This window comes from Mus caroli, chromosome 6 (genome assembly GCF_900094665.2).
Source record: "Mus caroli chromosome 6, CAROLI_EIJ_v1.1, whole genome shotgun sequence".
NCBI lineage: Eukaryota > Metazoa > Chordata > Mammalia > Rodentia > Muridae > Mus > Mus caroli.
In genome coordinates, this window is record NC_034575.1 from 80,008,541 (window position 1) to 80,018,197 (window position 9,657).

General features: G+C 44.0%; 1 non-coding gene and 2 pseudogenes across 1 annotated transcript; 1 reads left to right on the forward strand and 2 right to left on the reverse strand.

Annotated features, from left to right (window-relative positions):
• Positions 1–33: 33 nt before the first annotated feature.
• LOC115031402 lies at positions 34–162 on the reverse strand. The gene has a single exon (XR_003837042.1). It is a non-coding gene; the product is annotated as a small nucleolar RNA SNORA17 (small nucleolar RNA).
• Positions 163–4,616: 4,454 nt separating this feature from the next.
• Positions 4,617–5,176, forward strand: LOC110296718 (annotated as a pseudogene).
• Positions 5,177–7,405: 2,229 nt separating this feature from the next.
• On the reverse strand, positions 7,406–8,068 carry LOC110295672 (annotated as a pseudogene).
• Between the last annotated feature and the right edge of the window lie 1,589 nt (positions 8,069–9,657).

Sequence of the window (9,657 nt, forward strand, 5' to 3'; positions counted from 1 at the left end):
TAAACCTACAGTCTCAGGCTTGCTTTTGCATGGAGTGTTAGGCTACTAAGCATTCAGATGGTCACACGTCAGAACACTGAGCACAGGCAGTCCTCTCCTCTCTGACCCCTACTTATGCACATATGATACAGCAGCCATACGGGCAAACCCTCTAGGGTCAGACCTAAATTGGTTTTGGTCACAGCAGCAGTAGGAAGCAAACTAGACTAGGTCCCCTAGGATGGCCCTCTATTTTCATGGGTGCATGAAAACTACTATCTTAGCTCCCTTTTCAAAGATTAATTTTTAATTGTATGCGCGCACATCTGTGTGTGTGTGTGTGTTTATGTACATGTGGGTATGTTGCCTATGGAGGCTAGAAGAGTGCATCAGATTCTCGAGAGCTGGAGTTAGAAGCTGTTCTGAGCCTCCAGACATGGATTCTGGGAACTGAACTCTCATCTTCTTCAAAGGCAGTATTTGTTCTTAATTGGCAAAACACCTCTCCAGCTCCTACTGTCTAACTATTTTTATGAGACAGGGTCTCTCTATATAACCCTGGCTGACCTGTAAATCACTCTGTAGACTATGCTGGTCTTGAACTCACAGAAATCTGCCTGCTTCTGCCTCTTGCATTGTTGGGACTGAAGACATGTGCTATTGAAGGAAAGATGAAATTTCAAGACCCGTAAGTCATATAAAGTACTCAGAAATTGCTGGTTGTTTGTGAGCCTAGAGGCTGCCTGGGGCTGAGAATAAAGAAAAAAAAAAAAAAAACCCGGGTATGTCCCATAGTTAAAACATTCCTGGGGACAGCTTGACCATAAGATAAAGAGGAATGTGAGGACATAACAGGGCCATCTGAACTGAGTCAACAACTCACAGAACTCTGACACCCTGCACGTACATGTAATTTTTCTGCTGATGTTTGAATAAGCCAATAGTGTGTTGCTATGCTGAATTCTCCACCCCTAAGCCCCTTACCCTATAAAAACCCCTAGCTTTCGAGCCTCGTGGCCGACATCTGTTATCTCCTGTGTGGGATGCATGTCGGTCTGGAGCTCCGTCATTAAACGACCTCATGTAATTACATCAAGGCCTTTTCGTGATTCTTTGGGTGCATGCCAGATTGGGAATTGAGTGGGGGTTTCCCCACTAGGTTCTATCACTATCATCCTGGGCCCCCATCTTAACTCAGTGCTCAGTGAGATTTGCTGGCTGTTCAGTGAGATTTGGTGCTCATATTGCTCAGCAAACATTACAGTCATCGAAAAATGTTTTCATCAGCTCTGACTAAACTTCTGAACCATTAAATAGTAATTTCTCACCATTGTCTCCTACTAGCTCCTGTCAATCACAAGTCTGTTACTTAGTATCAGGATTGGGTGTTTCCAGGTTCTTCCTGTCTTATTCAAAGAACTGAGAACTTGTGCAGAGCCTTGTAGTGTGCCACTTGGCAGGAATCTGACATTGGCCAAGGACAAGGAAATGGGCTTCAGGCAGGAATCTGACATTAGGCCATGATAAGGAAGTAAGTTTCGGCAAGAATCTAACTTTAGGCTATAATAGGGAAGTGGGGTAAGGTAGGAATTTTAATCTTAGGGTGGAACAAAAGAAGTTGGCATCAGGCAAGATTTTGGGCTTGGACAAGGACTTGGGCTCAAGTATTTTGGTCATTATGACAAGCCCTTTTAAACAACTGTCATGAGAGCAATCACAGGACTTTGCTTACTGCCTTGTTAGTTCCTTATTGTACTGCTCACCCTTAATACTTGCATGTAATTAAAATTGTATAAAAAGGGGATTTGGAAAATTAAATTTGTCTTCAGTCTCAGAATTGACTGGGGTCATGCTACAATGTTGTCTAGCTGTCTTCTCTCTTTTTAATCCTCACTTCCAAGCTGGAGAGCCTGTTGACTGACTGAGTGGACTTGGTGAAGAAATCATACATACATTGCCAAGAGCCAAAGATACTTTATTCAAAAAGCAAAGAGACTGAACAGATATATTGCATGAGCAGTAAGTTCCTTGAGTTAGGGTACACAAGGATATTGCCCTCAACCTTCCTTTATGGGGTCAAGAAGGAGAAAGAGCTAGTTATTCAAGAATATAAAATGTGAAGATCTCTGTTTTGACCAAGAGGCTTGAATTATATATGCATTTCCTTAATGCATATAGTCTTTCCTACAAGGCATCTGACTTTAATTGCATGCCTAGCTATGCATAAGCATAAGAAGGTAAATAGGGCCGGGCGTAGTGGCGCACGCCTTCAATCCCAGCACTCGGGAGGCAGAGGCAGGCAGATTTCTGAGTTCGAGACCAACCTGGTCTACAGAGTGAGTTCCAGGACAGCCAAGGCAGAGAAACCCTGTCCCAAAAAAACAAAAGAAAAAAAACCACACACACACAAAGCAAGAAGGTAAATAGGTGTGTATTAAGATTCTCTAAAGGAACAGAACTAATAGAATGAATCTATGGTGAGTGTGTATGTGTGTGTGTGTGTGTGTGTGTGTGTGTGTGTAGATACTTAATAGACTGGTTTATAGGATGTGGTCCAGGTAGCCTGACAATGACTGTCTTACACTGGAGAGGACAAGAATCAGCAGGTATTTGTTCAATCCACAAAGCTGGATGTCTCATCAGTCCAAATCCAGTGCAGGAGTCCTAGAGGATTCCTGGAGAGCCACCGGTTATCATTCTGTGTTGGAACCCCAAAGAAACTGTTTCTGATGCTGATGAAGGAATAATACAGCACCAGGATAGATCATGTCAGTAAGAGTGAGGGCAAACAGGCAAAAGGGGCTTACTTACTCTCTGTCCTTTCATCTGGGCTGCCACTAGAAGGTATGGCCCATATTTAGGGTTAGTCTTTCTGATTCAAATAATCTGATTAAGAAAATCCCTCATATGGGGCAGTGGTGGCACATGCCTTTAATCCCAGCACTTGGGAGGCAGAGGCAGGCAGACCTCTGAGGCCAGCCTGGTCTACAGAGTGAGTTCCAGGACAGCCAGGGCTACATAGAAAAACCCTGCCTTGGGGGGGGGAAAAAAAAAGAACACCAAAAAATAAAAGCAACAACAACCCAAATGAGAAAAAAATTCTTCACAGGGGTTTGGACTTTAGTTGATTGCAGATGCAGTCAGGTTGACAACCAAGTTGAGCCATCACAAGGGATTTTCTCTTAAAAGTTCACTCACAATATAGTTCCCTTATTTAAAATATACCCCAAACTAATGCAGGATCAGCCCCTATCTCCTGTACTAACGAATGTTCTGGATGGAAACTGACCTCAAAAGAGGGCGCTTTCAAGGGCTGCTAGTGAGGAATGACTGACTCCTTATTTCCCTGTGTGAGTAACCTGCGTGAGAGTGCACCTGCAGAGCGACGCAGGTGAAGACCCTAGGTTGCTAGGTGCAGGTTAGAAGAGGGGGGGGTGCATAGCCCAAGGTCTCGGGTTACTAAGCTAGCGTTATGCTTGCTGTCTCAATTCTACTTTTTGTGTCTGTAAACGTAAGTACTATGGGAGAGTCTCATAAAAGTGAAACCACACAGGACTTGTCCTTTTGTTCTTTTTGTAATAGAGTCTTCCAGGTTCATGTATCAGTGTGTCACTCCCCTTTAAGACTTACTAATACCCCAATGCTGGATGGATGCACTGCTCATATCTGTGATGGACATTCTTATTGCAAATCCTTTGCTAGCTTTGTAGCTTTGTGTTTGTTTGTTTGTTTGTTTGTTTGTTTGTTTGTTTTTCGAGATAGGGTTTCTCTGAGTAGCCCTAGCTGTCCTGGAGCTCACTCTGTAGAACAGGCTGTCCTCGAACCTTTGGAATCAGGTTATTCCAACTCATAAAAATTAATTTTGTTTTGTTTTTCAAAACAGAATTTCTTCCTGTAGCCCCAGCTGTCCTGGCATTCATTCTGTAGGCCAGTCTAGCCTTGAACTTAGAGATCCACCTGCCTTTGCCTTATCAGTGTTGGAATTAAAAGTGTCTGCCACTGTGCCCAGATAGGTTTTTGTTTGTTTGTTTTGTTTTTTTAAGATTTATTTCTTATATGTAAGTATACTGCAGCTGTTATCAGACACTCCAGAAGAGGGAGTCAGATCTCACTATGGGTGGTTGTGAGCCACCATGTGGTTGCTGGGATTTGAACTCAGGACCTTTGGAAGAACAGTCAGTGCTCTTAACCACTGAGCCATCTCCCTAGCCGATAATACTTCTTTTTCAGATACATAATGTGCACATACTTTCTCTGTGGGTAGTCCTGATCTACCCTGCCATTCTTCCTTTGCTCCCTCCCTTTTCTCAGCTTTTGAGACAGACCCTAACTATACACCCCAGGTTGTCCTCAAACTCACAATTCTTCTGCCTCAGAACTCTGAGCGCTGAAATTAAAAAACTGTAGCATCCTGTCTGGCTGGTTTATCTTTTTTTTTTTTTTCCTCCTGTTGAGCATGCCTTTAATGTTTAAGAAGTATTTCTGATTGTGTGGACCCAAGGAGTCTCAGACCAAGCCCTCCTTTCTTAGCGGTATCTACAAGCATCCCAGGAAGAAGCAGGGGGTCGTGGGAAGCCTGCTGTGGAGACAGAGCTTTTCTTCCTCTGTAAGAATTGAACATTTTCTTTCCCGACCTGGCCGAGCAGGAGGCGCCATCATGGGTGTTGACATTCGCCACAACAAGGACCGAAAGCTTCGGCGCAAGGAGCCCAAGAGCCAGGACATCTACCTGCGGCTGCTTGTCAAGCTGTACAGGTTTCTGGCCAGACGGACCAACTCCACCTTCAATCAGGTTGTGCTGAAGAGGTTGTTCATGAGCCGAACCAACCGGCCACATCTGTCCCCGTCCCGCATGATCCGAAAGATGAAGCTTCCTGGCCGGGAGAACAAGACTGCTGTGCGGATTCTGGAAATTCCCAAGCTGAAGGTGTGTGCCCTGCGGGTGAGCAACGGGGCCCAGAGTCGCATCCTCAAGGCTGGAGGTAAGATCCACACCTTTGACCAGCTGGCCCTGGAGTCTCCCAAGGGCCGGGGCACTGTGCTTCTGTCTGGTCCTCGGAAGGGCCGAGAGTTGTACCGACATTTTGGCAAGGCCCCAGGAACCCCACACAGCCATACCAAACCCTATGTCCGTTCCAAGGGCCAGAAGCTTGAGCGCGCCAGAGGCCGAAGGACCAGTCGAGGCTACAAAAACTAACCCTGGATCTTACTGTTAATAAAAAAAGCATTGGATGTTGGGAAAAGAAGAAGAAGAAGAAGAAGAAGAAGAAGAAGAAGAAGAAGAAGAAGAAGAAGAAGAAGAAGAAGAAGAAGAAGAAGAAGAAGAAGAAGAAGAATTATTGAACATTTCTAGTAGGGTCCATTTGACAGCCTGGTGAAAAACTAAAACTTTTTCACTATATCTATTCATTGTACATAATACTGTGCTACACAAGAATATTTTCTTGGGGGCTGGTGAGATGGCTCAGTGGGTAAGAGCACCCGACTGCTCTTCCGAAGGTCCAGAGTTCTAATCCCAGCAACCACATGGTGGCTCACAACCATCCGTAACGAGATCTGGCGCCCTCTTCTGGAGTGTCTGAAGACAGCTACAGTGTACTTACATATAATAAATAAATAAATCTAAAAAAAAAAAAAAGAATATTTTCTTACAGGCATGGATTGTATGTTCGGCATAGTCCCCCCCCTGCCTTCTTTCTCATCAGTTCTCTCTCTAGATTGTCCCCTGTGTCTCTAGATAGTTTTGCATCTATTTTCATGGCCTACATATTTACATGACTTTATATGTTTATATAAAAATCTAGGTACCACATATGAAAGGAAGCATATGGTATTGTCTTCCTGTGATTGACCTAATTTGTTTAATATGATGATCTCCCATTTTGTCCATGTTCTTACACATGACACAATTTCATTCTCATTTACAGTGGGGGCTTGGGGTGGGAATCCATTGTGTATAAATATTACATTTGCTTAATCTGTTTCTCTATTGTTGGACATCTAGACTGTTTCCATAGCTTAGCTATGGTGAATAGTGCCTCAATGAGCATTGATGTGGCAAGTGTCTCTGTGACAGGATGAATTGGAGTTCTTGGGGACAGTACCCAGGAGTGCTATAGCTGAGCCAGATGAAGACTCAAACTATAGTGGAGAATCCAGAATCTCTCTGGATTATAGGAACACACAAACACAAGAGTACACACACACACACACACACACACACACGGAGGGTGGCATTGGGCTGCACAATCCAGCAAGGTTCCTGGAAGAAAATCAAATCAATTTGAGAGGTCAAATGAAGACGCTGACAGATACCCACTGGGAGCACTGCGGCTACAATGGGGCCTTGCAGTCCATCTTTAAGAACAGGTGGCTCTGTAGTGTGTTCCCAGGGAGAGGCCATTGGCTTTGTTTTTTTCTACTTATGCATGTTCAAAACAGAAGGACTACTACAACTCAGGTTGTCAATCCTAGTGAATTTTTAAATATACTTAAAAATATAAAGATTTATTTTTCTTTTAAAATTATATATGCTTGAGTAATGAACTGGGCACATCCAGGGGATCCGCATGCATCCAGGTGTCCTTAAGGCCAGGAAAAAGGCATCACTCCCTAGAACTAGAGGAACTAGAGTTACACTTGGTTGTGAGCCACACAGGGTGTGTGTGTGTGTGTGTTAGAAACCAAACCCGGGACCTCTATAAGAGCAGCAAGCATTCTTAGCCACTAAGCCATCTCTCTAACCCCTATCACACTTTTTCTTGATGTTCCACGAGTCACTCACCCACCACTGACAAGTCTAGGCAGTCATGATTCTACCCCCTGAGTCTTTCCCTAGAGGCACCGACTAATCCAACATAAAAGACTTGGCAGTGCAGGTATTTGGAGCTTTCCAGTAAATATATGGGTGCTACCTTATTCCCCACAGAGAGGTCAGTGGGTCAGCAATCACCTTTACAGAGACTTTCTTTTTCTTTTTTTTTTCTTTTTTATTAGATATTTTCTTTATTTACATTTCATTTCAAATGTTATCCCCTTTTCTGGTTTCCCCTCTGAAAATCCCCTATCCCCTCCCAAGAAACTTCCTTTTATAAGGCCTGGGTTTTGTTGTTGTTTTCAGTGTTAGAGATTAAAATCCAGGTTCATGCATGCTAAGAAGGTGCTCTGCTAATGAACTATGCCACAGTCCTTAGTACCTTTTTCTTCCCTTTCTTTCTTTCTTTCTTTCTTTCTTTCTTTCTTTCTTTCTTTCTTTCTTTCTTTCTTTCTTTCTTTCTTTCTTTCAACAGGGTTTCTCTGTGTAGCCCTGGCTGTCCTGGAACTCACTCTGTAGACCAGGCTGGCCTCGAACTCAGAAATTCAGCTGCCTCTGCCTCCCAAGTGCTGGGATTAAAGGCGTACGCCACCACGCCCGGCTCTTTCTTTTTTATAGAACAGCAAATGTATTACACGTGTTCTGAATGACGGTTTCTTTGCCTTTCCGGGCTTTGATCTTCCGCAGATAGAGCTCCAGCCCCTTGCCTTTGAGCACGTATCCGCTCTGCCACACTGGCCTGGTCTTGAGGCAATGAGGGCGAGAAGCTTGCCCTGCTGGAACTGCTCCTCCAGGAGACTGCTGATATTGGCATTCTTTTTCCTTTCGTCGTATTTCTTTTGAATTTTCTTTGATCGTTTTTGTTTAAAATCTCTTCCTCTTCAGGAGTCCACTTGGCCCCCTTTTTGCAGCCCAGGGGCAGTGCATAGTGGGACTCGCTTCCGGTACCATGTGCTGTCAATAAGCACAATGCTGTTCTTCACCAGGGTCTTGGTGTGGACAAGCTCGATACTGGACGTATTGTAGACAACATCAATGATCCTTGTTTTGTGAGTACAACACTGAGAGCCCCAGGAAAAGTTCCCCACATCAAATCTCAGGGCACGGTGCTTCTTATTGCCTTCTCGAACTCAGACTGTGTGTATGCAGCGAGGACTAACTAGTCTTAGTGTTGGCAGCAGGCTGTCCCAGCTCATACTTCCACTTCTTGTGGTAGCATTTTCTCTTACCCCGGGTTTTGCGGCGCTTGTGCCAGTTGTCCCTAGAGACGCCCATCGCTCAGCACTGGCTGAAAAGAGGAAGCCACCTTATTCTTTGATATACACAGTTAATGATAGCCAGATAATTGAGGAAAGACAACCAACAAAAAGACAAGGATATGGGGCTGGCGAGATGGCTCAGCGGGTAAGAGAGCTGACTGCTCTTCCGAAGGTACTGAGTTCAAATCCCACCAACCACTTGGTGGCTCACAAGGCTCACAACCACCCATAATGAGATCTGACACCTTCTTCTGGTGCGTCTGACGTAAGCTACATTGTACTTATGTATAATAAATAAATCTTTGGACTGGAGCGATCGGGAACTGAGCGATCGGAGTTGACCCTGGAGAGAGCGGGACTGCAAGCAGAGGTCCTAAAAATTCAATTCCCAACAACCACATGAAGGCTCAGTGTACTCACATACATAAAATAAATCTTTTTTTTAAAAAAAAAACAAAGGTAAACACAGATAAACAGACAAAAATGAGTTCAGTGGAGACAGAGACAAATGGTGACAACCTAGCCATGGTGGTTCACACCTGTAATCCCAGCACTGGAAAGCTCGTGGTAGGAGAATCACAAGTTCAAAGCCAGCCTGGTTTGTACAGCAAGATGAGGTACTGTTTCCAACATAAAAACATAAAAAGTGAGATAATATTTTATATAACAAATGAAATTCTCAAATGAGAAGTATTCAGAAAACACCAAACAGTTCTTAGAAGTTGAAGAACTCCTCAAAATCTGGAGCAGTATTTTACCCTAACAGTTGGAGAGAGAGAGAGAGAGAGAGAGAGAGAGAGAGAGAGAGAGAGAGAGAAAGTAGTTTCTGATAAGGGAAGGTAGAATGATAATGAAGCTATATCTTGTAGTGAAATAACCCAAGTTCCTTATTAAAATGAACTCAACACGTAGCCCAGTATGGTGGCACATGTCTACCTAGGCTACCTAGTGAGACGGTGTCTCATTGGGTAAAACAACAAAAACAAAACATTTTGAGTGGAGAAGGCCTATATTAGTAACGATCAATACTTGATCAGTTTTAACTACAAGCCAGATATGACTTTGAGCACAAAATCTGGATTCTCTCATGACATCTTCACAGCCACAGAATGAGTAGTGTATAACCCAGGAGCAGCCAGGCTGAGGCAGGTCCTGCAGCTGGAGGCACTCTGTGTTCCCACAGAGAAGGAATGGATTCAGATATCACACTGATGAAATTACACACAAAGCAAGAGGCATGGAGAAATGGACGATAAACCCAGTGACAGCTCCGGTGTCTAAGGCTCCCGAGCAGATGACCCGTGCCCTAAGAGGACAGAATGTGTGACTGCCTTCAGGTTTAACTGTGCTTATCATGAAACTGGGCAAAGATTTTTCACTGGTATGTTGGGATTTAAAATCTCTAAAGGAGGAGGATTAGGCCACTAAAGGGGAGCACTTCCTATTTGTTTGGAGGCAAGAGGAGTCAGAGTCTTCATTGCTCCAACTCAAGCCAAGGCTCCATAAAGCAGTAGACAAAGATCCAATAAACTTCCAGATAGGAAACAGTCGCATACAGATGAATCAGGAAGGCCGGGGAAATGGTTTCCTCCATAAAGTGCTTGC